General features: G+C 46.1%; 1 long non-coding RNA gene across 1 annotated transcript; it reads right to left on the bottom strand.

Annotated features, from left to right (window-relative positions):
* Window positions 1-8,575: 8,575 nt before the first annotated feature.
* Window positions 8,576-23,514, bottom strand: LOC138363880 (uncharacterized). The gene is made up of 2 exons (XR_011228220.1): window positions 23,343-23,514; window positions 8,576-9,897 (listed from the first exon to the last, which is right to left on the bottom strand). It is a non-coding gene; the product is annotated as an uncharacterized lncRNA (long non-coding RNA).
* Between the last annotated feature and the right edge of the window lie 3,250 nt (window positions 23,515-26,764).

The following is a 26,764-nucleotide window of genomic DNA, read 5'->3' as shown; positions in this document are numbered from 1 at the left end:
CATCACCAAAAAAACACGGGCACGGGCATGAATAGCACGTAAGTGGTACAATTTTTTGTTCAGTAAATCTTTTCAAGCTTCAGAGGTTGCATTTAATCGTCAAGCTGTTATCGTGGGGGAGGATACTGCTTGACAGTCTTTGTGAGGGTGTACAGCTGCTGGACACCTTTTTTGACCAGGAGAGTTGCTGTGTTGATGGCTTCAGGGTGGCCACTGCGAGATTCAGGGACTCTTAAAACTCTTCTAAGGTCGTTGGTTGCTTCACATTCCAGAAGATAGTGAAGTAATGGCTTTTCTGTGACAGTTTGGCAGAAGATGCACTCTCTCTGTCAGGGTTCACAAATCTCCCAGTTGCATCTGTAACCTAGACGTAGTCTTTTAACCTAACTGCTATTTCCCTGCGAGTTCCTTTTGGGATATTTAACCTTTCTAATTTGGTTGACTGAAGATACCATATTGCAGAGAGCGAACCTTCAGCTACTCGCTAGTGTAGATAGGATTTGTTCAGGTGTGAGAGATTTTTGGCCATGATGTTTTTTATGTTCTCTAGGCTGGGTTGAATTGTTTTATGTATCACTGGATGACGAGTTGCCAATTTAGCAATTTCATCAGCTTTCTCATTTAATGGGATTCTAACATGGGATGGGATCCAGTTTAAGGTTATGTTGAGTCGTTTGCCTTTAGCGACTGCTCCAAGATTCTTAATGGTGGTAATTATTTCCACGTTATCTTTCCACTGTTTTTGTCCTAATATATGAAGTGCAGCTTTTGTGGCTGTGTGTATGATTGCATTTTGAGTGTTTTGTGCAATCACAAATGCGAATGCCTGCTGTATGGCAAACAGCTCAGTATGGGTTGATATTAGTCCTCCCAGTCTTCAAAATGCCTCTACGCTGGCCGTGCAAAGCGAAGCGCCAGCACTCTTATATTCTGTGACAACCAATCCGTCTGTGAAGATGTGGGTGGCTCCTGCTACTGCAATGCTATACATTTGCTTTTCTATTATGCGCCTTAGGATTGTTGGATCATAGGCAGCCTTTTTCATTGGGAGACTTTCTATTATTATTTTGAAAGTAGGCTCTTCCCACGGTGCGGAAGAAGTGTAATTTGGGTGTGTTTGATAACCCCCTCTATCAAGAATCATGCTTTTTAAATGTAGTCTGGTTAGGACATTTCCTGCTCTTGCAGCCCAAGAGTTTCCATTGTTTTGGCCAAGTCCAACCACCAAGGCCCCACTATTGTTTTATTGGATCAGGAGAAATAATTATCTTACTGATAATTGTAGCTGTTCTTTGTGATATTCATTCTTGAAGAGAGGGCAAACCCGTTTCCAGTCTTAAAGTTTCAAGCCTGGTCCACATAGGGGCTCCCAGTGCGGCTCTCATAGCATTGTTTTGGGCAACTTCAAGCTTTTTCCACTGTTGGTGTAATAGACTTGTGAGTGCAGGTGCGGCATGGTCGATCACTGATCTGACTGCCTGTACATAGTATGTGCGAAGGACTTGCAGATTGGCTCCTCCAGAGAGGGAGGTTAGCGACCTGAGGACTGCCGTCCGGGCTGCAGTTCGCTCTTTCAAGTAAGTGACCTCATCATTAAAATTCATGTGTGTGTCCAGGATTATTCCTAGATACTGATAGGTGTCCACCCATTCAATTGGTTGACCCTGTACTGTGAGTTGGATGTTGGGCTTCGCTATTTTTATGGGCATGGCTTTTGTCTTTGAGGGGTTGAGTTTGATACCAATGTGTTTTGCCTCTTTACTGATGCAGTCTAAACATTTGGTTGCAAGGCACGCCGCATCCCTTCCTTTTATGATGATGACAAAGTCGTCCGCGTAGTTTAGCAGCCTGCAGTGATGTGGAAGTTTCAACCTCATTATTCTTCCCATTTAACAGTTGAAGAGAAGGGGGCTGAGAATACCTCCTTGCGGTGTACCGTTTTCATATATTTTGTATTCAGAGACTGTGCCATGAAGTTTTACTCTTGCTCCTCTATTTATGAGACAGTTTTTGGTCCAGGAGAGCAGGTTGCCTCTGACCTCTTTGTCGATGAGGCAGCAGAGAATAACTGGGGCGCTAGCCAGTTCAAAGCCTTTCTCGAGGTCCAGGAATATCAGCATTCCTGGTCTGTCATTCAAGTGGGCTAACAGAGTTGTAATACATTCCACTGTGCCAACCGCTCTTCTATAGGCATACATATCATGGTGCAGTTTAGGCATTTTCCACTCCAGTCTGTTGAGTGCCATTCTGTCAGCCGTCTTGGCTGCACAGCTTTGAGGAGATGGGCCTGAGATTAGCTGGATCTGTGGGTTTTGGGATCGGCACTATATCTGCTCTATTCCAAGCTGTACGTCTAGTTTGAGAAGTCCAGGCTAAAGTAATTAACCTTAGGTATGCAACGTCTCCCTCTGGGCTAAGGTTTCTAATCATTTTATGGGTTATTTTGTCGTCTCTGGGGGATGTATCCTTGGAGTTTTTCTTAGCCCGATTGAGCTCATCCAGTGTGAAAGGGGCATTAGTGTCGGAGACTTCTTCACATGCTGTAAGGACTCTGTCCCACCTTTTTTCCTCTAATTCTGTCTGCACTTCTAATACATCTGATGGAAGTTGATTGCTGGCTGCTCTTTTTGCAAACCTGGGTTCTAGTACTTTGGTTTCCTGTTGAGGATCCTTGGGGTGTGGAAGTTAGGCGTTTTATTTCCTTTGGCCCGGTGGATTTGCTGCCACATCTCTCCAAGAGAGGTGTGTTCATTCAGATGTGAACACCATTCCAGCCACTTTTGTTCTTTTATTAGTCTGGTCTCTCGATGCACATGTTCCTTGACCTCACAAAGTAAGGTCCTGTTGCGGTCACTTGGCTGCTTTTTGTATAGCTTTCTTGTTCTGTTGAGTCTATGGTTGAGTTCTTTGACACGTTCCCAATAGTACCAATGATCTTTAGGTGTCCGGTGGACTGTTTTTTCAGTGGGATTGAGTGGTTGGCTGCACTCTGAATCGCTTTGACAAAATCTTGTTCCGCCTGATTAATGTCTTCGGGAAGATCATAGTTTCTATGCCACTCAGAAATGAGGTTTTGAAATCGGTCCCAGTTTGCTAAAGCAAAGTTCCAGGCTTCAGATGGACGCGGAGGTGGGGTGGGTAGATATAACTTAAGATCAATTTGGACCCCATAGTGGTCGCTTGTGAGTGTGGGCTCAACTGACCATGTTGTTGCATCTCTTAGGGTGGCTGAAACGAAGGTAAGGTCTAATTTACCTCTTTGGATGTGGGTGGGTTTACTCTTGTTTAGGATTTGTATTTCTGGTAGCTGGTCTAGTAGATGTGCAATGTGAATGTCGGCCTCATTTGTTGTGTTCGAGCCCAGTGCCAATCGATGATTGGCATTAAAATCTCCACAAATGATTGTGTTTGATGAAGTCGCGTGTCCAAATAACAGAGAGATCCATTTCAGCATGTTGAGACCTGTACACATTAAACACTTCAAGTTTGTCGTGTCTTAGCTCAATGGATACTCCCATTACCTCTGTCCCTGCTCCACAATCGGGTGGGCTGATTATGGACTTGGAGATCAGGTCACATTTTACATAGATTGCACATCCCCTGGATTGCCCGTTGATCCATGGAAGGAAGAAGCCTCGATAGCCTGAGATTTTAGGTTCTAATCCGGCTCGAAGCAGGTTCTCCTGCAGTATCAGGATATCTATGCCTTTGGTTGCTGCTATGCATTTTAAGTGTTCCAATTGTGTGCAGTCCTTGCGCATTCCATTGCAGGATCTTTAGACCTCTAGGTTCTTGGAATTTGCTGATATTACCGTGGTATCCATGGAGGTTATCTTGAGGTTATCTTGAGATGATTTCGGGGCTTTAGTGTTTCCGCGGCCCGGTCCTCGACCAGGCCTCCACCCCCAGGAAGCAGCCCGTGACAGCTGACTAACACAAAGGTACCTATTTTACTGCTAGGTAACAGGGGCATAGGGTGAAAGAAACTTTGCCCATTGTTTCTCGCCGGCGCCTGGGATCGAACCCAGGACCACAGGATCACAAGTCTAGCATGCTGTCCGCTCGGCCGACCGGCTCCCCCCAAATCTGATGAACACGCCATGAAAGTTGTGATTGGTGTAGAGGATCTTAGTGGACCTGAAATTTATTCATCTAGGTCGCTTTCAGACGAGCTGGACTGTTTTTTAGGGGAGTGTCTCCTGCCCTGCGTTCTTGAAGGCAAGGATATTATATTTTCGAAGTTCATGAGCTTGTGCTCAACTGTCTTCCGTGTCTCTGTGGTTTGCTTGATATCGTGTATCGACAACAGACTTTCAACCAATTCCGTGACCAAAGTTTTGAGCATTGGCCAGAGAGCGTCCAGTTGAGCGGGAGCACTAATTACTCTTGTACAGGTTTGGGGCCTGGCTACTTTTTGACCCATCTCAGTGGACACTTTGACACTGGTATTGTTACTCTTATCTTTATTGTCCCCAGTGTGCTTACTGGATGCAATGGGAGGGCGACTGCCTTGAACATGTTTCTTGTGGCCTCCAGCTATCCCTTTGTCTTGGAGGCCTTCACACCCTTCACCATGACTGAAGGTGAAGAGCCGTGTGCCCCCTCTACCAGAATAGGTAGACCCCACGCAGTTTTAGTGGGCAGGGGAGCTGGTGGGAGCGAGCCCCCAGTTTTGGTGGGGGCTTCGGCTCCGCTGTAGGCGTGGTGGGGTTCGTTTGAAGCCTTTTGAGCCTTTTAGGGCATTTCCAGTTCCAGGCGTGATGTGCTTCGGAGCAATTTGGGCACTTTGCTTGGACAGGGTGGTTTGCCTTGTGTTTATCAATGCATATTTTTGTGTTGTGGTGCTGGCTGCAGACTCCGCACCTCACTGGGCGTTGCCAGCCATCTTTGTGATACCCAAATCTCTGACATCTGAAGCATCTTAGGGGCTCTGGGGTGTAAGGCCTGTGTTGGAACACGTCCTAGATTCCAAGGTCAAGTTTCTCCAGGATCCGTCCTCTTACTGTAAGAAGGACTTGTCGGGTTTCCTGCTTTGTGGTTTTAACCTGACATCTCTCTGCTGACACCACACAGTTCAGCTTTTCGAGATGGTCACGGGCCATATGCAAGGGATAGTGGAGGACAATGATTTTTCTTATTTTATCCTCTGGCTTGAGTTCCACACATTGTGTAATTTTTTATAATAAAGGGGGGATATTAATAGCCTATTAATACTATAAACACGAGACAGAACAGGAAACAATTGGTATAAATTGGGTAAGTTTCAGATTTAGGAAAAAGACCTGGGTAAATACATGTAACAAGGGCGAACTCTAAGATACACATTAGTTCATGCTCTGTGTTGCTCCCCCCTTTGCTACATGCAATGGTTGATGGTGGGTTTCATTCATTCCTATGCTCAAACGATCCTTGACTGGACACTTTAAATATAAGTAAAGTGAGCTAATAGGTCCTGAATATTGACAGTGGCGTGATTGAATGGATAGATGGAGAGGAAAGGGGGTAATAATTGGGAATAGGTCTACTGCACTTCATCTAATAGCGTTAGTTGATGTTTTGGTTGACATAATTGGAAATAAATAGGAGATCCAGCAAAAGCCTTGTGCAATTTCATTTCTTATGTTTAATATACGATCTTGTCTATAGAATGAACTTAAAATGGGAAACATTAGGAAAATGGGTTTAAATATGCTATTTCAGTAAACTGACTTATACAGGGAAGATGAAGACTGGCCTGCTGATGACGTCATTTGTCCATTAGCGATGCCTTTGCATGGGTCACTGGGGTAATATAATTTGGGTATGCCAGGAGCCGGCATACCCAAATTATGTTACCCAGATCCCACCCCCAGGCAAATTGAAGACTAGCTAGCCGATGATGTCATTGACCATTAGCGATGCCTGTGGGCGGGTCACTGGGGTAACGAAATTAGGCTATGACAGGAACCGATCTTTTAATCCCCTTGAACAAAATGGCAGGACCTAGTAGGGTACCTTTTTATCTCACATTTTGGAAAATAACATGTTTGACCATAGAGAAAGATAAATGAATGAAAATATTATGAGACTGAGGCACTAGTGAATAAAAATTGAAAAACATACCCTGGGCTAGATGCAACCGTTGGAAACATTGAAAACACCCCTGAGGCTACAACTGTGTGCCCGGAGAAAAATTTGAAAACACCCCTGTAGCTACAACCGTGCATGGGGAAAAAATGCCCCCCCCCCCCCGTAGCTAAACCGTGCGTGGGAAAAGCAAAACGCACAGTTTTAGTCATAACTTCCACTACTATTTACAGTAGTGCCCTATATTTGCCCTATGCCCAATAAACGATCCTTGAAGAAAGATTGACAATGCATAAATTACATTCTCTAGAAAGGCAAAGAAATAGGGGCGACATGATAGAGGTGTGACTGGTCATGATAAAGTGGGGATATTAATAGCCTATTAATATCTCTCTCAATACCTCAACTGTACTCTGACATCACAGGCAATATTCGGGTACCTTGGCTCGTATTTTTTCGCTAATTGCTCATTTTGTTATTCAATTCATAAGCCATAACAAATCATCCTAGCCTAACTTATTATATAACAAACAAAATACATTTCTACAGACTCGTTTTAGCGAAGACGCAAAAAGCTGCCTAGTATAGGGATAGAGTATTAGCTCCCATTAACAAATAGGTGTTAAGGCCAACACCAACCCTACTGTTCAACTGTGTGTTACGTCACCAGATGGACAATGCAGCGTTGGCGTCCTACTTGCATATGTACTGTATTAGATATTATTCAAATGGCTGTACTAGCCATCCCCAGCCTAACCTAATCAGAGGTTTAAGAATATACATTTTAGTCATCCACGACTGTAATCATTATTCAGTGATAAGTTCAAACTGTATATTATTATTCATAAGAACAATATAAGCAAACTGCCACGACTCAATGGATCAATGGCTGCTTCAGCTTCTATATGTTTCATTTCGTCCTTTTTACTGTATATATCAAATAAGACTACCTATCCTTGGGTAGGAAAGCTTAATTTTAAGAAGGGACTTCATACACTATTTACCTGAAACTCACGATGCTAAAACACTTCATGAATTAAGAGGCGAGAGCACACAACTTCACTGCAAGATATGAAATAACATGGTAAATTTGGAAAATGACAGTCATACATTGTTAAAATTGGTTTTATTTCATGGTTATATTGAATAGTTAACATTGTTTAATGTAAGCAATTTATAAAAAAAACATTACCACTTGACATTTACGCAATTTTAAATAATTTACGGTTTTCAACATATTTAGAAATGAATTCGAATAATTGTATGGAAGTTAACGAGCGACCTCGAAAACCGGTAGTGTATTTATGTGACACCAGCTTCATTGCCATTTCTTGTGTAAGGTGTTCGTCATTGTTGTAAAACTTACGTATTTTACTTGTTAGTTTATGAATTTGTCAGCATGGGGCATTACATCTTTCAACTTCTCTATGCATCCTAATTCTTCATCACTAATGAAGTCCGGAATGTCAACAGTCATGTCATGGAGTGAGCGTTTGTCTTTCAAATATTGGTCCTCGACGAAGTTGAGCCGCTGGATGGAGTCACCTTTCTCTGAGCTCTGGTGGTATCTCAAAAGTCATCTCACGACTTAAATGTGAGAGTTTAGCTGACGAACGTTTTTCTTTAAGCATGATGAGCATCTGCATGGGGTCTGCGTCCTTCACGACCTCTGGTGGTTCATTTATTAAGTTGGACAGCGCGGGCAGAAATTTTTAGCTCTCAAATGTTCCAAAAACAGACTTTTGAAGTTCTAAAGGCAGACTTGAATTTTGTTTCATTATTCAGTGCTCTTTCCTTAAAGGTTTCTTTGTGAAATGGAATTTGATTATTCCCATTTTCTTCCTGATCTAGAGGCTCATATTTTCCATATATGTAACGTATAACTGCAGTCGCCATCACAAAAAAATGCAGCATAATCTCAAGTGACGAACACTAACTCCATGATTAACTGATGATTTACCGATGTCCATTATTAACTGCACTGTAGATGAAAGTGTCGTCGATGAACACTGGTCGGTAGATCCTATGGTGACCAAATGGTTCTTTTTTCAGATTTAGCTTGTACATGTAGGCCTCTCCAAACCCCTCTGCATACTCCGCCTCCACGCAGGTCGCACACCAAACCTGTGTCAGGTTAGGTTAGGGTCTACGTTTCATTTCTTTCAACTGTACCCCTGGGGCTGGTCCTCTCCCCCAGTTCGGTCGAGATCTACCTGCACAGCTGCTCTAACAACGTGGTCCTTTATAGACTTTCCTCGCCTCCAGGCGATCATAGAAGGGTTTTGTGGGAATTTTACTCAGGAAGGATGTTCACTGTACGTTTCCCTCATCCATGTCCATACTTCCTGGAGTTTTATCTTAAGCTGTGCTGCAAGGCCAGGGAAAAGGGTTGGGAGGATACATCTCTTGTCTTCCACTTGTGTTCTAGGTCTGAGTAGCTCCACCCTTGTTTTTTCTCCGAGTTTCTCCTGGGCCGCATGTATTATTGTCTCTGGGTAGTCTCTGTTCCTGAACATATCCCATAGGTCATCAAGCTGGGGATATAGCGTCTCTTTGCTGTTAATTAATCTGCTTGAGTGAATCCAAGTGAGTAGGGTAGCGATTTCTTCAAGGCTAGTGGTTGGTTCGAGTCTAATTTAAGATACGTTTGAAGGCTAGTCGGTTTATAGTATGCCTTCGTATGCAGATCCCTGGTTAGCTGGTCTATATACACTGTTGTATCTAGGAAATTTATCGTGGAGTCAGTGTGTTCGAGGATAAACTTAAGGTTCTCATGAACTGTATTTGACCATGAAAAGAAACCTAGGCACGGGAACCGTCCTCCATTATTCCGAAGCTGTCGTCTATGTAACAAATATACCGCCGGTCCGTCCTTCCTGTGGGATAGTTTCCTCTCAAACACTACATGCACAAATATTTCAGCGATTGCCACACTACTGGATGCTCTTATCGCTGTACCCTTGTTTTGCCGGTATGCTCATCCTTCAAATTGCAAAAGGGTGTCTCATCACATGGAGGATGGCCTCCTACAGAGTTTTTCGAGGGGTCCTCCATACTCCTGCGTCTCTAAGTTCCTCTGATTTTTGCTTTGTTATCTGTAAAAAAAAAAGTTGCTACCACATTTGCAGCTTCTCTGTGGTATGCTCGGGTAGAGCGATACCACATCCATGGAAAAAAGGCGGGCCCCTCTTGGGACGGGGCCTCTAATTTCTGCAATTTACTTGAGGAAATCCGTCATATCTTTGATTCTTTCTGGTAGTAGACGTAGTAAAGGGTTCAGGAGGGCGGTGCAGATCCAGTCTACTGGCCTTGTTGGGGCCTGGCAGCTGCTTAGAACCCGTCTCCCATGCCACGTTCCTGTTTCTTCTAGTGCTTTATGGATCTTTGGTAAAAGGTAGAGGTGGGGAATGATGGATTCAAAGGCTAGGAAGAAATCTTTCGCCCCTGCCTGCACGAGTCCTCCATTCCCGTCCCCAGTTTTGTTTTCGAACAGCTTGAGGACTATCCTTTTACTCCTCGTTTGGGCGTTTCTAAGTGCCTCATCCTGGTTTTGTATCTGTTTGTAGGCTGCAGTGTCTGCCAGGTGCCTCCATCTCGTTCCTGTAGTTGTCCTTCCTCCAGGTGACGACAGCACCTCCCTTATCCGCCGGCTTTATCACAATATCCGTGCGTTCTTTCAGCGTTGATAGGGCGTCCTTCTCCTCCCTTGTGAGATTGCAGTTGCGTCGTCGTTCCGCACCGCGCTTGAGGTCTACCTTCATTTGCTGGATTACCGGTTTAAGGCCTAGGTTGTAGTTTGGGCACTGGACTGGTTTGTCGAGATGGAGGTACCTAAAAGAGCGAGAGTTTAGTTTTTAATTGCTCCCTGTGACTTGCCTTGCTCCGGCCGGAGGTTGCTCCAAACTTGGTTGATACTAGTTTCCAAGTTGTTGCAAAATTTCGATAAATGGATTTGAGGGGGGGGGGGTGTAACGAGTCACTTACGAGCCTGGCCCGAGAACGGTATGCCTGAAACGAGCATTTGGCTTTTAAGAGGACAGGCTGCTTTACTACAGTTCAAGTCGTCAATGAATTGGCAGAGTTCACCCAGACATGAAGTTTACCATCTAGACCCGCATGGAGGAGCTTCCCTTACTAAGTACTTGTGTATGTATATATATATTGTATATATGTATAGACGGAGAAAGACTCCTATAAAGGTTTATTACAAGGCTCAAACCTTCACTTTTATATGCATCCTGCCACCCGGTTTCTCTGAAGAGACCTATCTTTCTCCCTGAGAATCTGCGTCAAAGGTATATTTAGTGACCAGAATAATATGGGGAAAGCCTTGTAGGAGCTCTGGGGCGTCCTTAAAGTAAGAGGCTGCCCAGAATATACCATAGGAGAAGCTGCCAAGAAACTGGCTCCTCTCCAGCAACAAAATATTGTTCAGGAACAAACATCCAGTCATTAGAGGATGGTTCCATGTTATATATTCCTACAGCTTTAGGAAGCATCTGAAAGGAAGTTAACAAGCTCTAGTCTTAGATGAAGGAAACAATCGGCGAACTTACGACCTAGAACTTGCTTCCTTCGGAGCCTTCTTTGTTAGCTTGGGGAAAAAAATGGAAGTAATTAGTGTCCTGCTCTTAAGACCGTTATCTGTGGTCATGAAAGCTCCGCCAATTATATAACATTTTCTTCCCAATCAAGAGATACTTTGCACTTACAAATCAGGAACACAACGTTACCCCGTTCCGGAGACCCAGAAACGTTCACCTTAACACTTCACAGGTCCTGCCACCTGATCACAATATTTGTCGACTTGCAGAATTGCTACAAGCATTCAAGGGCTACCAATACCTTGTGCACGATGCAGATGATGGCAACGTAGCTGCAAGTGCTCAGCCTCCCGAAACTGTCCGACGGTATATTCAGCTTGCTAGGTTTAGCCCCGGTACTTTCCCCTCACGCTAAAACTTTCCTCTTGCCAGTCTCTCCTAACCCCAACTGAAGCATAACCCTTTTGGGTATTTTTATTTATATATATATATATTTGATTGGACTGGTGGGATAGAAGACAGACTAACAAATATGGACGGAGAGGATGGGATTGAATTGTAACCGAAATTGTTAGCTTAACATTAAGTATATAATAAACCACAACTAAGTGTTAAAATTAAGGGCCTGAAGAATGGTTTATCACTCTGAACTGGTTAACGCATAGAGTACTTTAGACTATAACTATTAGAAGATCACTACTTCGAGGCATAGTGTGTAAACTATTAAAATTATTAAACTTAGTTCCTTCTCCTATTGTACGTACGTGGGAATATGTATCAACTACATAATGACCAACTGCGATTCAAGAGAAGTTTTCCCAAGTAACTTTAATCCCTCCATATCTGCAGTAGCATTGTAAGCGACCAATTTCTTGGGGTCTGGTTGACCATACCTGCAGTGCCGTTGTATTGATGCACCCTCATACATACCCGAAATGTCACATTAAATACATAAAAATACTAAATTGGACATCTTGTAAAGTTTGAGAAACATCCCGCAAGACAATCACTCAGGTCAGATTTCATCTAAAAAGCTGACTTACCACCGAATGGTAAAACGCAATCTCAGACTTTAATCATCCACAGCCCGTTCTCAACACAACGTCCAAGTGATCGTCAACCCGGCAACCAAGTAAGTAATTATCAAAAGAAGGCACCAAACCGGGAACAGGAGGGGGCAGTGGTTGTATCAGGGTCCAAGGCCCGGAAGCGGTTGAGGGTCTGAGGAAGGTGGAAAGGACGAGGAGAGGAAAAGCGCAACACGCGAGCATAAGGCAGGAGCCGGCAAACATGGCGCCTCACATCAGGAAAAGATAAATGCTCCCGGTGCTTCAAGTTGAGGACAGCTACCTCAAACTTCCCCCTCCCCATCCGGCCCGTTGGCGTCATGAGGGGGCTTGGTGGACGGCTGCCGGAGTGTGATGCTCCGTTGGGCAGTCCTCTGTCCTTTTCTGGCCTTGCACTCCTGCTGCTGTCTTCTCCAATTGTGCCGGATCGCTTTTCCTTTTCCTTATGTTTCGTTTTTCTCCCCCCTCTTCTATCTGCTTGTCGTTTCCTGCCGACCTTTTGCTTGTTTTGGATTATTTCTTTGGACTTCTTCTATTTTGACGCCCGGGTGCTTGAGGAGGCATCCTCTTGCACCCGTAGAACTGTAGTACCCAACGTCTCGAGCGAGGGGAACCTTTTATTGTCAATCCCCCTTTCGTCGCTGAACCCGATCTCGACGGACTGACGGTTCTTAAGGTGGCGTTTGTGGGGCGTATACTCACGACGCACCCCTAGGGGGCCCCGGCATGATCGGCGATAGCTTCCTGTTGGGTGTCCTGCCTCTAATTGTGGCTCCATGGTGGGTATGGGGGCACATTCGTGGATGAATTTGTCACTTTTCGTCTCTATGTCGTTGAATGTTTCCGTTGTACCCTCTCAGGCTCGTGGGGTGGGCGACCAAGCCCCCGAGTCGGCCTGTATTGGAAGACCAGGCTCTGTAGCTCCCGCTGCGTTGGGCTCCGACCTTGCTCCTCCTTTGACCGTCCTGACTTCTTCCCCCAGCTCCCCTCCCTCCTCTGTGGTTGGGTCGAGCCTCCAGCCCCCGGTGGTGACCACTTCGTCCCCTGGTGTGGCTAAGTCTTTCGTTGTGACTACTGCGCCTTTTGACCCCTCTCTCTCTAGGGGTTCTCAACGCCGTTCGCGCCCCAACCGCACTCGCTCGATTCCTTCCCGTGCTGATGCGTATCAGGCCTTGTTTGGTCCTGCTTCATGGGCCAAATACTTTGATCTCCTCCCTCTTGATTCTGCGCCTCCTGACGATTTCTCCCTCCATCGGCATCTTGTAGATTCCGTGGATGCGTCTGTTACTTTCAACCCCACTCGTCTCGGTACACGTGTCGTTGCTGCTCCTTCTCAGGATGCGGCTTCCCGCTTGGCTGCCTTATCTTGCCTTGGCGAGATCCCTGTTCGGGTCTCCAAGAACGTTCAGATGAATGCCAGTGTTGGCACTATTCTCCTCCCACCCCATGTTGCAACCGGTGTTCGGAATCTGCAGGATTGCCACGATGATATTCGGCATATCCTTGATGCCCAAGGCCATTTTGTCCTCCAGGTTGACTCGTTTACTCGTCCCCCTCGTGGTCGTCGCCGTCAACCTCTTCGCGTTGTGAAGATCACCTTTGATGGTAGGACCCTTCCATCCTCTGTCATTCTTGCTGGTGCTCTGTCCAGGAGTATATTCCTTCTCCTCGATTTTGTAACAAGTGCTGGAGGTTTGGGCATGGTGCCCTCCGCTGCTCTGGGACTGTCTCTCTGTCCTTGTGTGGGAGTGAAGGTCACTCTAAGTCGGAGTGCACTTCTCCCCAGGCACGTTGCCTCAACTGCGGTGAGGCCCATCCTACCTTCTCCCGTGTGTGTGTCCATTACAAGCTTGAGGCAGCCGTCCTCAACTTGAAGCACCGGGAGCGTTTATCTTTTCCTGAGGCGAGACGCCAGGTTCGCCGGCTCCCGCCTTTTGCTACTATCTCTTATGCTCGCGTGTTGAGCTCTTCCTCTCCTCGTCCTTCCCGCCTTCCTCAGACTCACAACCGTTTCCGGGCCTTGGACCCTGATGCGCCCACTGCCCCCTCCTTTGTTCCTCTGGGTTCTCTCCCGAAGGATCCTCCTCCTGGTCCTCTGTCTGGGGTTCCCCTTCCTTCTACCCGGTCTGTCGTGTCTCCTGTGTCATCTTCCTCGTCCCCCTCCGATCCTCCTTCCCATCCTCTTCCTCCATCTATCGGCTCTCCCCACTGCCTGTCGGTGAGGGCGGATGTCCATCGCTCTCCTAACGGCCGTCGTGTGTGCTCTCGTTCGGCTTCTCCTGTTGAGACACTGGAATCCGTTGCCCGGTACGTAGTTGCTGGGACGCCGGTCTCTAAGTTAGAAGCGAAAGCCTGGCTCCTCTCCTTCCTCTTCCCCGGCGGGTAAGAAGGCTTCACTTTCTTCCTCAGCTCCTACTTCTAGCTCTGTTGCTCCTTCCCCTCCCGTTTCAGTGATTGCGCCCCCTGTTCCTGCTATGGAAGTTTCTTTGGCCCCTGCTTCCCTTTCAGTTGCTGCTCTTGCTGAGGTGCGCTCCCCTCTTTCTACTACCCCTCTTCCTGCTGCTGTCCTTGACTGCTCCTCTCCGTTGTCTCCTCCTCTTCCTCCTCCTCCTCCTCCTCCTCCTCCGGACCCCACCCGCCCACCTCTGATCTGTTCTCCCGTTTCCTTTCCTCCGTCTTTGCTCAGTTTACCCATGCCCCCTAACCCTGACTTTGCTGACCCTGATCCCGACCCTGATATTCTTTAACGTGCTCTGTTGCTCTTTCGCCTTTGTTTCTTCCTTGTTCTCTGTTTTTGTCCTTTCTCTTCTCGTCGTTGTCCATTCTTCAATGGAACGTTCGAGGTTATTACGCCAATTTCCTCGAACTCCAACTTCTGATTTCGCGGTTTTCGCCCCTTTGTGTCTGTCTCCAGGAGCCAATGCTTGGTGCTCGTCCGGGTCGTTTTCGTGGCTATTCCTTTCTCTCCCCCCCCCCAGCCATTGCTGGGGCTTCTTATTCTTCTGCTCTCTTGATTCGTGCTGATGTTCCCTTTGTTCCTTTGCTTTTTCCTTCGCCTCTCCATTGTTCTGCTGCTCGTATCTTTGTGGGGAAATGGTACACAGTTTGTTCCATTTATCTCCCGCCGAGTGTCCCGCTCTCTCTTCCTGATTTGAAACACCTCCTAGACTCCTTGCCGGAGCCTGTGCTCCTGCTGGGTGACTTCAATTGTCGTCATTCTCTTTGGGGTGACGTTCTGACGAATACCCGGGGTCGCCTTCTTGAGCCGTTTCTCCTCTCTTCTTCCCTGTCTCTTCTGAATTCTGGTGAGCCCACTCATTTGGACTCTCGGACTCGCACCCTTTCTTGTCTTGATCTTTCTCTCTGCTCTTCTTCTCTTTACTTAGATTTCACGTGGCAGGTTCTTGATGACCTCCATGGAAGTGATCATTTCCCCATCCTTGTTTCCTTTTTATCTTTTCGCCCTTCCCTCTCTTTCCCTAGGTGGCAGTTTGCTAAGGCAGACGGGACCCTATTTACCCTCAGTGCTGCTCTCTCTGACCTCTCCCTTCTGCCTCTCTCTCGCGCTCTCCTCCTTTTTCATGACACTGTCTTCAACTCTGCCCTCTGCTCTATTCCTCGCTCTTCGTCTCGGGGTCCACGGAAGTGCGTTCCCTGGTGGAATGCGGACTGTGCTCGAGCTGTCCGCTGTAAGCGTGCAGCCTGGAAGAGGCACCGCCGTAGGCAGACGACCGATTCTTTTCTTTTCTTTCGGAAAGCGAGTGCGGTGGCCCATAGGGCCATCCGTATGGCTAAACGTGAATGTTGGGCATCTTATGTCTCAACAATTACGTCCGAAACCCCTCTGGCCCAGATCTGGAAGCGTATCCGCAAGATAGCGGGTAAGTTCGTTCCCGATGTTTCACCGGTCCTTCACCTCCATGATACTCTTGTGGCGGACCCGTTGCAGGTCGCTTCCAAACTGGGTTCCCACTTTTCTTCTGTTAGCTCTGGTCTTCATCTTCCCCCAATCTTTCCTTCTTCGTAAACCTGTCCTTGAGTCTCGTCCATTAGATTTCTGCACTCATATTCAGCTTCCCTATAATGATCCCTTCTCTCTCTCTGAACTTCGTTCTGCCCTTGCCCTCTGCGGTTCTACGGCGGCGGGCTCCGATGGTATTCATTATGAGATGCTTCGCCATCTCCCTCCGAGCACGTCTCAGTATTTACTGAGTCTGTATAATCGGATCTGGGAGTCGTCGTCAGTCCCTGAGGACTGGTTCGATGCCGTTGTCCTCTCTGTTCGCAAACCGGGGTCTCTGGGTACTTCCCCTAAGGACTTTCGCCCTGTTGCTCTCACAAGTTGTGTCTGCAAACTCTTTGAACGTATGGTTAACGTTCGTCTGATGTGGTTCCTGGAACACCATCACCTCCTCTCCCCTTCTCAATTTGGTTTCCGCAAGTGCCGCAGCACGACAGATGTCCTGGTGAACTTGGAGGTCTATATTCGTACTGCTTTTGCTGCGAAGACCTCCGTTGTTGCCGTCCTTTTTGACCTTGAAAAGGCTTACGACACCACTTGGCGTTATCATATCCTATCTCAACTTCATTCTTTTGGCCTTCGTGGTCATCTCCCTCTCTTTCTCCGCAGCTTCCTCTCTCGTCGTTCCTTTCGGGTGCGCCTTGGTACCGCTCTCTCTCCCTCTTTTCAGCAATACGGTGTGCCCCAGGGTAGTGTTCTGGACCCAGATTCACGAAAGCACTTACGCAAGCACTTACGAATCTGTACATCTTTCCTCAATCTTTGGCGGCTTTGTTTGCAATTATTAAACAGTTAATGAGCTGCGAAGCACCAGGAGGCTGTTTATAACAATAACAACAGTTGATTGGCAAGTTTTCATGCTTGTAAACTGTTTAATAAATGTAACCAAAGCCGTCAAAGATTGAGGAAAGATGTACACGTTCGTAACTGCTTGCGTAAGTGCTTTCCTGAATCTGGCCCCTGAGCACTACTCTTTCTGGTTGCCCTCAATGGTCTTCTTTCCTCTCTTCCTTCTGGTGTCTTCTCCGCTCTCTATGTCGATGATCTTACCCTTTGTTGTCAGGGTGATGATTCGCCTCTCCTTCAACGCCGGCTTCAACTTGCAATTGATGCCGTGTCGTCTTGGGCCACAGATCATGGCTTCAAGTTCTCTACTTCTAAGACTTGTGCTGCGTACAAGATATTCGTACTGCTTTTGCTGCGAAGACCTCCGTTGTTGCCGTCCTTTTTGACCTTGAAAAGGCTTACGACACCAATTGGCGTTATCATATCCTATCTCAACTTCATTCTTTTGGCCTTCGTGGTCATCTCCCTCTCTTTCTCCGCAGCTTCCTCTCTCGTCGTTCCTTTCGGGTGCGCCTTGGTACCGCTCTCTCTCCCTCTTTTCAGCAATACGGTGTGCCCCAGGGTAGTGTTCTGGACCCAGATTCACGAAAGCACTTACGCAAGCACTTACGAATCTGTACATCTTTCCTCGATCTTTGGCGGCTTTGTTTACAATTATTAAACAGTTAATGAGCTGCGAAGCACCAGGAGGCTGTTTATAACAATAACAACAGTTGATTGGCAAGTTTTCATGCTTGTAAACTGTTTAATAAATGTAACCAAAGCCGTCAAAGATTGAGGAAAGATGTACACGTTCGTAACTGCTTGCGTAAGTGCTTTCCTGAATCTGGCCCCTGAGCACTACTCTTTCTGGTTGCCCTCAATGGTCTTCTTTCCTCTCTTCCTTCTGGTGTCTTCTCCGCTCTCTATGTCGATGATCTTACCCTTTGTTGTCAGGGTGATGATTCGCCTCTCCTTCAACGCCGGCTTCAACTTGCAATTGATGCCGTGTCGTCTTGGGCCACAGATCATGGCTTCAAGTTCTCTACTTCTAAGACTTGTGCCATGACTTTTACGCGGAAACGGGTTGTTCTTCGTCCCTCTGTCACTTTATGGTCATCCCCTTGAATACAAAGATTCCGCGAAGCTTTTGGGGTTATTTCTTGACACTCGTTTGTCTTGGTCTCCCCATATCTCTTACCTCCGTGTTGAGTGCTCTAAGGCCCTTACCCTCCTTCGGGTCTTGTCCCATACTTCTTGGGGGGCAGATAGGCGCACTCTCCTTGCTTTACATGCCTCTCTCGTCCTGTCTAAGCTCGATTATGGTTACCCTGCTTACTCGTCTGCTTCTCCTTCTACTCTTCGCCGTCTTGATGCTTTGCACCATACTGGGTTGCGCCTCAGTTCTGGTGCCTTTCGTTCGACTCCCGTCCTTAGTTTGTATGTTGACACTGGCTTCCTGTCTCTCCGGGACCGCCGTGATTGCTACTGTCTTCGCTATCTTGCGCGGTCCTTGCAACATCCTTCCTCTCGCCTCCGTCGTGCTTTAACTTTTACCCCTCCTGCAGTTCCTGTTCCTCTTCACCACCTCCCTCTTTCTGTCCGGTTATCTCGCCTGCAGGATTCTCTTTCCGTTCGTATTTCTGATGTTTCTCCTCGTGTTGTTCCTTCTTTGCCCCCGTGGAGGGTCCCTCTTCCGCGGTTTTGTACATCCTTGACCCGTATCATTAAAGCTTTTACCCCTCCTACGGTTCTAAAACGCCTTTTCCTCGAGCACTTTTCTTCTCACTCACGCTCCGTTTCTGTCTTCACCAATGGGTCTAAGTCTGCGGACGGTGTTGGCTACTCTGTTGTTTTTCCTGATCGCACTTATATGTGTCGCTTGTCTCCGGAGACTAGTATCTTTACAGCGGAACTTTATGCTATTCTCTATGCTCTTCGTCTCCTGCTTTCTCGTTGTCAGTCTTCCTTTGTAGTTGTTGTTGACTCTCGTAGTGCCCTCATGGCTCTCGGGTCCTTTAATCCGGTTCATCCAGTGGTTGTCGAGATCCAGCATTGGCTGTTTCTCGTTCACAGTAAATTTAAGTCGGTTGAGTTTTGTTGGGTTCCCAGCCATATTGGTGTGTCTTTAAATGAGCGTGCGGATGCTGCCGCCAAGGAAGCTGTCCGCTCTTGTCCCATCTCTCGTAAGGACATTCCGTATTCCGACTTTTACCCGGTTATCCATTCCTCAGTCCTTACCCGTTGGCAGGCTTCTTGGTTGTCTGTTACTGGTAACAAGCTACGTACTCTTAAATGTTGTGTTTCCTCGTGGCAGTCCTCCTTCCACCGTAACTGGCGGTGGGAAAGAGCTCTGGCGAGGTTGCGTATTGGCCATACTCGCTTAACCCATAGTCACTTGATGGAGCGCTGCCCTGCTCCTTATTGTCCTAGTTGCATTGTCCCTCTTACGGTCGTGCATGTCCTTCTTGAATGTCCTGACATCCAGGACGAGCGTGTGTCTTGCTTTCCGACCGCCCCTCGCGGTCACCTGTCCCTCGATAGAATTCTTGGTGACTCGGATACTTTTGATATCGTTCGCCATATGCGTTTTTGTTCTCGTATTGGCATCCTTGGTGATATTTAGCGCCCTCTGATTATTTTGCGTATTTGATGGTGCTACATAGCCTTCCCGGTTTGGTGCCTTCTTTTGATAATTACTTACTTATCTCAAACTTGTAATGGATACACGCACGGGAGAAGGTAGGATGGGCCTCACTGCAGTTTACGCTGCGAGCCTGGGGGAGAAGTGCACTCCGACTTAAGATTGACCTTCACCCCCACACAAAGGAGAGAGCGCCCCAGAGCAGTGGAAGGCACCATGTGTAAACCCCCAGCACTTGCTACAGAGCCTAGGAGAAGGAATGTACTTCTGGACAGAGCACCTGGCACCAGCAAGAATGACAAAGGGTGGAAGGGTCCTACCATCAAAGGTAATCTTCAAAACCTGAAGGGGTTGACGGCGACGACCACGAGGGGACGAGTAAATGTGTCAACCTGGAGGACAGAATAGCCTTGGGCATCGAGGATATGCCGAATATCATCGTGGCAGTTCTGCAGATTAAAAAACACCGGTAGCAATATGGGGCAGGAGAAGAACAGTGCCAACACTGGCATTCAACCGAGCGTTCTTCGAGACCCGAACAGGGGTCACGCCAAGGCAGGATAGGGCAGCCAAGCGGGAAGCTGCATCCCGAGAAGGAGCAGCAACGACACGTGTACAGAGACGAGTGGAGTTGAAGGTAACAGAGGCAGCCACAGAATCAACAAGTTGCCGTGGGAGGGAGAAGTCGTCAGGAGGCACAGAATCAAGAGGGAGGAGATCAAGGAATTTAGCCCATGAAGCGTGATCAAACAAGGCCTGATATGCATCAGTACGGGAAGGGATTGAGCGAGTGCGTCCGTGGCGCAGACAGCGTTGAGAACCCCCAGAGAGAGGGGTGAAAAGGTGCAGTAGTCACAACAAGAGACTTAGCTGCGCCAAGGGACGAAGTGGTCACCACTGGGGGCTTGAGGCTAGACACAACCACAGAGGAGGGAGGGGAGCCGAGGGAAGCAGTCAGGAAGGTCAGAGGAGGAGCAAGGTCGGGGTCCAACACAGTGGGGGTTACAGAGCTCGGTCTTCCAATACAGTCCGACTCAGGGGCTTGGTCGCCCACCTCACGAGCCTGAAAGAGTACAAGAGAAACATTCAACGACAAATACGAAGAGATAATTTCATCGACTAATGTGCACCATACCCACCATGGAGCCACAATTAGAGGCAGGACACCCAACTAGAAGTTATCGCCGATCATGCCGGCCGGCCCCCTCCCCCTAGGGGTGCGTCGTGAGTATACGCCCCACAAACGCCACCTTAAGAACCGTCAGTTCGTCGAGATCGGATTTAGTGACAAAAAGGGGATTGACAATAAAAGGTTCCCCTCGCTCGAGACGTTGGGTACTACAGTTCTATGGGTGTAAGAGTATGCCTCCTCAAGCTCCCGGACGTCAAAATAGAAGAAGTGCAAAGGAATAACCAAAACAAGCAAAAGGTCGGTAGGAAACGATAAGCAGATAAGAGAATAAGGGGGAGAAAAACGAAGAAGGAAAAGGAAAAGTCGTTCAGCACAATTAGAGAGGACAGCAGCAGGAGCACAAGGCCACAGAAGGACATAGGACTGTCCCAAGGAGCATCACACTTCGGCAGCCGCTCACCAAGCCCCCCCTCACGGCAACAAAGAGCGGAACAGGGAGGGGGGACCCAGCAACTAAAAATGATCTATCTTGGTTATCTGGAGACGATTTTGGGGCTTTTTAGTGTCCCCGCGGCCCGGTCCTCGACCAGGCCTCCACCCCCAGGAAGTGTCGGAAAATCTGACACTATTTAATAATATCATACAGACAGATAATATTGCTGCTGTATTGTATAAACAAGTTACCCATAGAAAACGTAACTTCTAGTGGAATTACCGTCTATAGAAAACGGAATATCATTACCACATACTACTATAAATTCACCACCTATTATGGTGGGAATTATTCTTAAATACATTAGTCTTTGGACTTTACCATCATAAAAACATCTCATAAATTAGCTTAATTATCAGAATTAAAATAGAGTAAATGTGACCCTTCTATCACTTACTGTCATCTGGACAATGTAAGCCAGGCGTCAGGGAGTGGGGAGTGGTCAGCCATTGTTATTGTTTAAGACCAGAGGCACGGGAACAAATTCGGCTCCTGTTAATTTTACTTGGACGAAGTGTTATGGAAACCAAAGGTGTACCATCATCAACATGCTGTCAACAAATTCAAGTTAAGTGTTCTACCGAAACCCACTTATCTATCATTAGTGGCCATTAATGTCATTGGATAGGGTGGGCGGTTAGAGCATGAGATCGCCTCATACTAAACGTAATTAGCCCAGGTCTATATGGTTCCATGTACAGTGTTTTCTCTGATATAGCTGTCATATATTAGGATTCTGGCTTTATAGCTAGCGCCCTTTTGACAGGTCAAGACGAGGAAGCATGCTTTGTGCATCAGTTACCAGGGTGTTGGAAGCTACCTCACACAAGGAAAATGTGGTGTCTACATCCTGGTTATACCTGGTGGACTAAGGCCTGCTGTACAATAAGATAAGGAACCTCTTCAATGTGTAGTTAATACTGTAGTTTGATTGGCTGCATATATATAAATTCAATAATATAAACCCCCCTAATGTGTAGAGGATCGATTTGTGAGATTATGAGATTATTGCAGAAATACAGTCCACTTATCATCATACAAATTGCTATCGAAGTATATAAATTAACGTATATATAAATTCTATATAAATTCATATAAATTAAATAAATATAAATCTCACAGGTCAGTTCCCACAGGAAGCAGCCCGTAACATCCCGCCAAACACACACCGACACTACAACGTTGATACAACGTTCGAACAAGTTGTAACACCTCCTAACCAGTTATACCAACCAATATAGCAAGTTGTAACAACGTTCTAATACGTCATAAACACGTTAAGCCAAGATGTAACAACTTTATTACAAGTTGTAACAAGCGGAAAATAGCGACAGTTTCGGTTTGTGTTTCCAGGGATCTGACTAACACCCAGGTACCTATTTTACTGCTAGGTAACAGGGGTAAAGGGTGAAAGAAACTCTGCCTATTGTTTCTCGCCGGCGCCTGAGATCGAACCCAGGACCACAGGATCACAAGTCCAGCGTCCTGTCCGCTCGGCCGACCGGCTCCCATTATGATCGTGAAGACTGAGTACCCAAATGAGCCATAGACACATTAGAAAGAACTTTTTCAGCGTCAGTAGTTAGTAAATGGAATGCACTAGGTAGTGATGTGGTGGAGGCTGACTCCATACACAGTTTCAAATGTAGATATGACAAGAGCCCGGTAGGCTCAGGAATCTGTACATCAGTTGATTGACGGTTGAGAGGCGGGACCAAAGAGCCAGAGCTCAACCCCTGCAAACACAACTAGGCTAGTACAACTAGGCGAGAACATTTAACTTGTCCTCAGTCTATGCTCGTTCCTGCACCGACCCACAACAGTTTACATTTTAACACTGTACTTAAGAGTTTTTGATTTGTGACCTATTATATATTATTTATTAGGGGAGGGAGACAGTTTGTAATACACTCACGTGCTATTGTTTCCTTCAACAACTATCAGACCTATACACAATTTAAATATACATTAATATTTACTTATATTGGACACAATATAGTACTTTGTTATACAGGACGTTAATGTTAATTATGGCGTTTCTGGGGTTGGCTGCAGCGTGGACGACACTGACTCAGGATGGCTAGTTTCATTCACATAGGATGGTCCGGGGGGGGGGGGGGTATGTGACGCTTGCTAGATTAAAAGTCTTTGGTCCATATTTCAAGGATTGAAATCCGATAGTTCACAAGAAACATAACTGCTTGAATTTAACTAATTTTTTAAACTTTTTTCACCTATTTTTTATCAAACAGTAAATTTCACTATAAAGTTGACACTCTAGCAGCTGTTGTGGAACAGTTTATTACATAACAATCGTTTTAAAGTAGAATTTTGTTTTAATAATCATCGAAAGTCCTAATCCAGATAAAACTCTACTAATAAACAGGTATATTTCTCAATATCATTATATTTACAAATGAATAACCCAGAGCTAATTAAATTATTTTAAATAAAGCCTTAACTATTCTTATTTAGACAGTCAGCCAATATAGACTGTTCTACCAACAGAACACAATGTGATAAAACTACTACTCATCTAGAGTAACTTGCCTGTAAACCTGGTGCAGGTGGACCTCATGCACAGGACTGTCCAGGCAACTAATTTAGTAAAACCAATGAGGCGGGCGCCGAGCAGCACCTCTCCCCACGCCGGCCCGCGCCACACTGCCCGCCGCGCCTCTTGGCTAGCTTGGCCTGATGGGTCAACTGCCCGTGACGTCATTCACCTCACCTGACATGAGTCCGCCTCACATACAAGTAAATTACAAATTAAGTCACTTCAATATTAATAGAGTTTATTTATATTAAAGTGAAGTATGAGCAAGTGTGAGTATGTATTAAAAGCACATACTTCACTACTGGACATTAAACCCACTACCACACCCACCTAGTAGCTTGGAAGCTCCATAACGCCTTCTGTAACTATTTCGGCCAGGGGCCAGGTACAGCAACCTGTTACGGTGCTCAGCGTTCTGTATGTATATATATGTATTTACTGTGTGGCTGTAGGTCGAACTCTTACCTCGTGGACTCCCCCTTTCTAATTTTCGGGTGTTTAATTTAACGATTAAAGAACTATTTTTTCTTTGTCATATCAACTACATATACACCTCCTACCTAGGGAAGGCTGCTAGCAAAGCTCCTAGACCCTCGCGATCTAAACATTCTTAGATTATTGTACCGTCTCCTTTCACAACTTTATCATATCTATATATAAAACATTTAACTGAATAAGCTTCAACGACCTTAACATCTCACCAGTAAATTGACAGCTCTAACATTGAAAAAGATCTCTCTGACGTCCTTGTGACTCATTGGTCTCTAGTTTTTATCTACAAACCCTTGTTTTCCTGTTCATAGTTTTGAAAAATACTGCTTCGTCTAACTTGTCAATTTCTCTTAGAATCTTGTATATTGTTATCATATTCCCTTATCTCTCCTTTCCTCAAGTGTGGTAAGGTCGAGTTCCCACAATCTTTCCTCGTATTTTACGCCCTTCAACTCAAGAAAGTGTCTTTACATATTTTTGAACCTTTTCTAGTTTATTATGGCCTTTTTTTAGGCAAGAGTTTTACGTTGTGAATGCCTATCGAAGTGCAGGTCTCACCTTCGCTGTATATAAGGCCTAAAATAGACCACTTTTCAAATTTTCGGAAGGATGCACGCAAGGTGTTCAGTATGACATTATGCAGCTGTTATTCTGCTAATGTGGACTTCTTGCATTACAAATGGGGTTATGTTAACTCCCAGGACTCTCCTGTTTTAAGAAATTGTTTTTTTTCATTTTTCCTATATTGCTGGTGTTAATACGCTTGTTACATTTTTCGTAACTTTGCATTTGGCTGGGTTAAAATTAGGCAGCCATTTTTTTAGGACATTTCTGAGGTATGTCCAAATCTGATTAATTAAATACCTCAAACTATCACTGTCCTTTCTTCTCTTCAGCTTTGCGTCATCTGAAATACTGGTATGAAGGAGCCAATTTCCTGTTAGGTGATTGACAAATTAGAGACAATATGGGACCTAGAACGGAACCTTGTGGTGCTCCACTTGTACCCTCTCTCCACTCTGATGTATCTGTCCTTTTGCTTCCTTCTTGAGAGATTCTTTGACCAACCTTAGAACTTTTCCTGTTACGCCAGCCTCTCTTACTATCAGTCTAGCAACTTGCAGGCAGTACTTGTTACTAATGTGATTCTGTGTAATAGTCTGTCTTCCCCATTTCTTGTATATTGATACCACATTAGCCATTTTCCTTCAGTCAGGAAGTTCTCCCATTTTTATAAAGGAATTAATCATTACGCCAAGTGGCCTGCTGAATGCTTCAGTTACCTCTTGGTATGCATAACAAATTTGTGTCTGGTCCCAAGGCGCGCGACTAGTATTGACAGCAGCAACAGTCTAGCAGTGAAGCAGGAGTCTACAGAATAGCCTCTAGGGAGGTTATAGAGCCGAGGCACGTGCATTGACAGCAGCGACAGTCCAACAACACAGAGGAAGCTGCAACCCCACAGTATTGGATGCCTTGAGCTTTGCCTCTCAGATGACATCGTCGAAGTCCGTTTCTCACTAGGTTATGCCAATATCACCGGACACGCCAAGATCTACCCGTCCAGTAGGCACACAGACACAAATGAGGTCCTTCTCACCCCCTTCCCTACTACCACCGACGGATTTGTTGGAAAACACACAACCACAGACAGCCAATACACCGCCACACCAAGAGAGACGCTCAACTTCATCCACGAACCCGAGGCTAACCTTCCTTAAGGGACCCACGAACACGATAGGCTACTACACACCACAGGAAAAAGTCCTGAGAGATGCCCTGTTACGAACCCTCCGTAACCGGGTTCCTTTTAAACTATGATCCTACTCAAATTCAGAGGACTAACCTTGGTAGAAATATAGTGTAATGTTTAAGGTAAATAAAAATAAAAGCACTTAAAATAACCCGTTATTTTACCCTTCACCATGATATGTACAAGTCTATATGTGAGGTCATCCTGAGCGGCGTTACTAACCCTCACGCTAGCCTGCTTCACGGATGACTGATACTATGCCTCTGACAGGTCTTTAGGGCACCACTAGCTCTTACCCTAGCTGCCGGTATGGAGCAGTCCTTCAAATGCCCCCCCCCCCTTTTCCTTTGCACACTCGCATTGCTCATCCGGCAATGTTCAAAGCGCTCACCTAGCCCCACAGGCTAGCACCTGCCAATAGTGAAGTCCACAGCGCTCACCTAGCTTCACTGGCTAATCCCTCCAGGAGTAAAGTCCACAACGCTCAACTAGCCCACCCTCAGGTCTTCAAAATTCTCTCTGCTTCACTGATTTCCATTGTCGGGCCCTGATTGGTCGTCACCTTCCAGCCTAGCCGACTACAAGATGGGAAACTACGATTAATGGGAGGGTCAACTGCTATAGTTAGGCATCTGGATCGTAGATAGCGCCGAGGTCCGTCACATGCTCAACCTTGGGCCCCTCTCAGAGCCCACATCAAACTGGGCAATGTTGCGCATCGCCCAAGAGCCCTCTCTACCGACACCTTACCCATCGTCACGACAGCCGACATTCGTTTGGACCACACAGGCACTGTACGAGCTTACACATAACACTGTAACGAAGATGTATAAAATAACAATTAAATGACAGAACATACGGGGGTGTATGTTCAAACATACAATATCGAACATTCGATACGTAGTGGCTGATTTCATTGAGACTGACCAACCAGACGTGCAACTATTAAACACCAGGTGCGACACAAACGCTCATATAATCCGTCACTACGGATACACTACAAACCAGTCACCGGATGAGGCACACGATGGAATTGTCATACTCATCAAACACAACAAAATTATTGAGCCATTATGGCAATTCTGACACTTCAGGCCATAATATTTTACTCACACCCTGAATCAATCATTATTAGTACCACCTACAATCGTCCTAACACCAACATACCAC

This window comes from Procambarus clarkii, chromosome 12 (assembly GCF_040958095.1).
Source record: "Procambarus clarkii isolate CNS0578487 chromosome 12, FALCON_Pclarkii_2.0, whole genome shotgun sequence".
NCBI lineage: Eukaryota > Metazoa > Arthropoda > Malacostraca > Decapoda > Cambaridae > Procambarus > Procambarus clarkii.
Note: the sequence above shows the minus strand (reverse complement) of the source record. Positions and strands in the feature narration are given on the sequence as shown.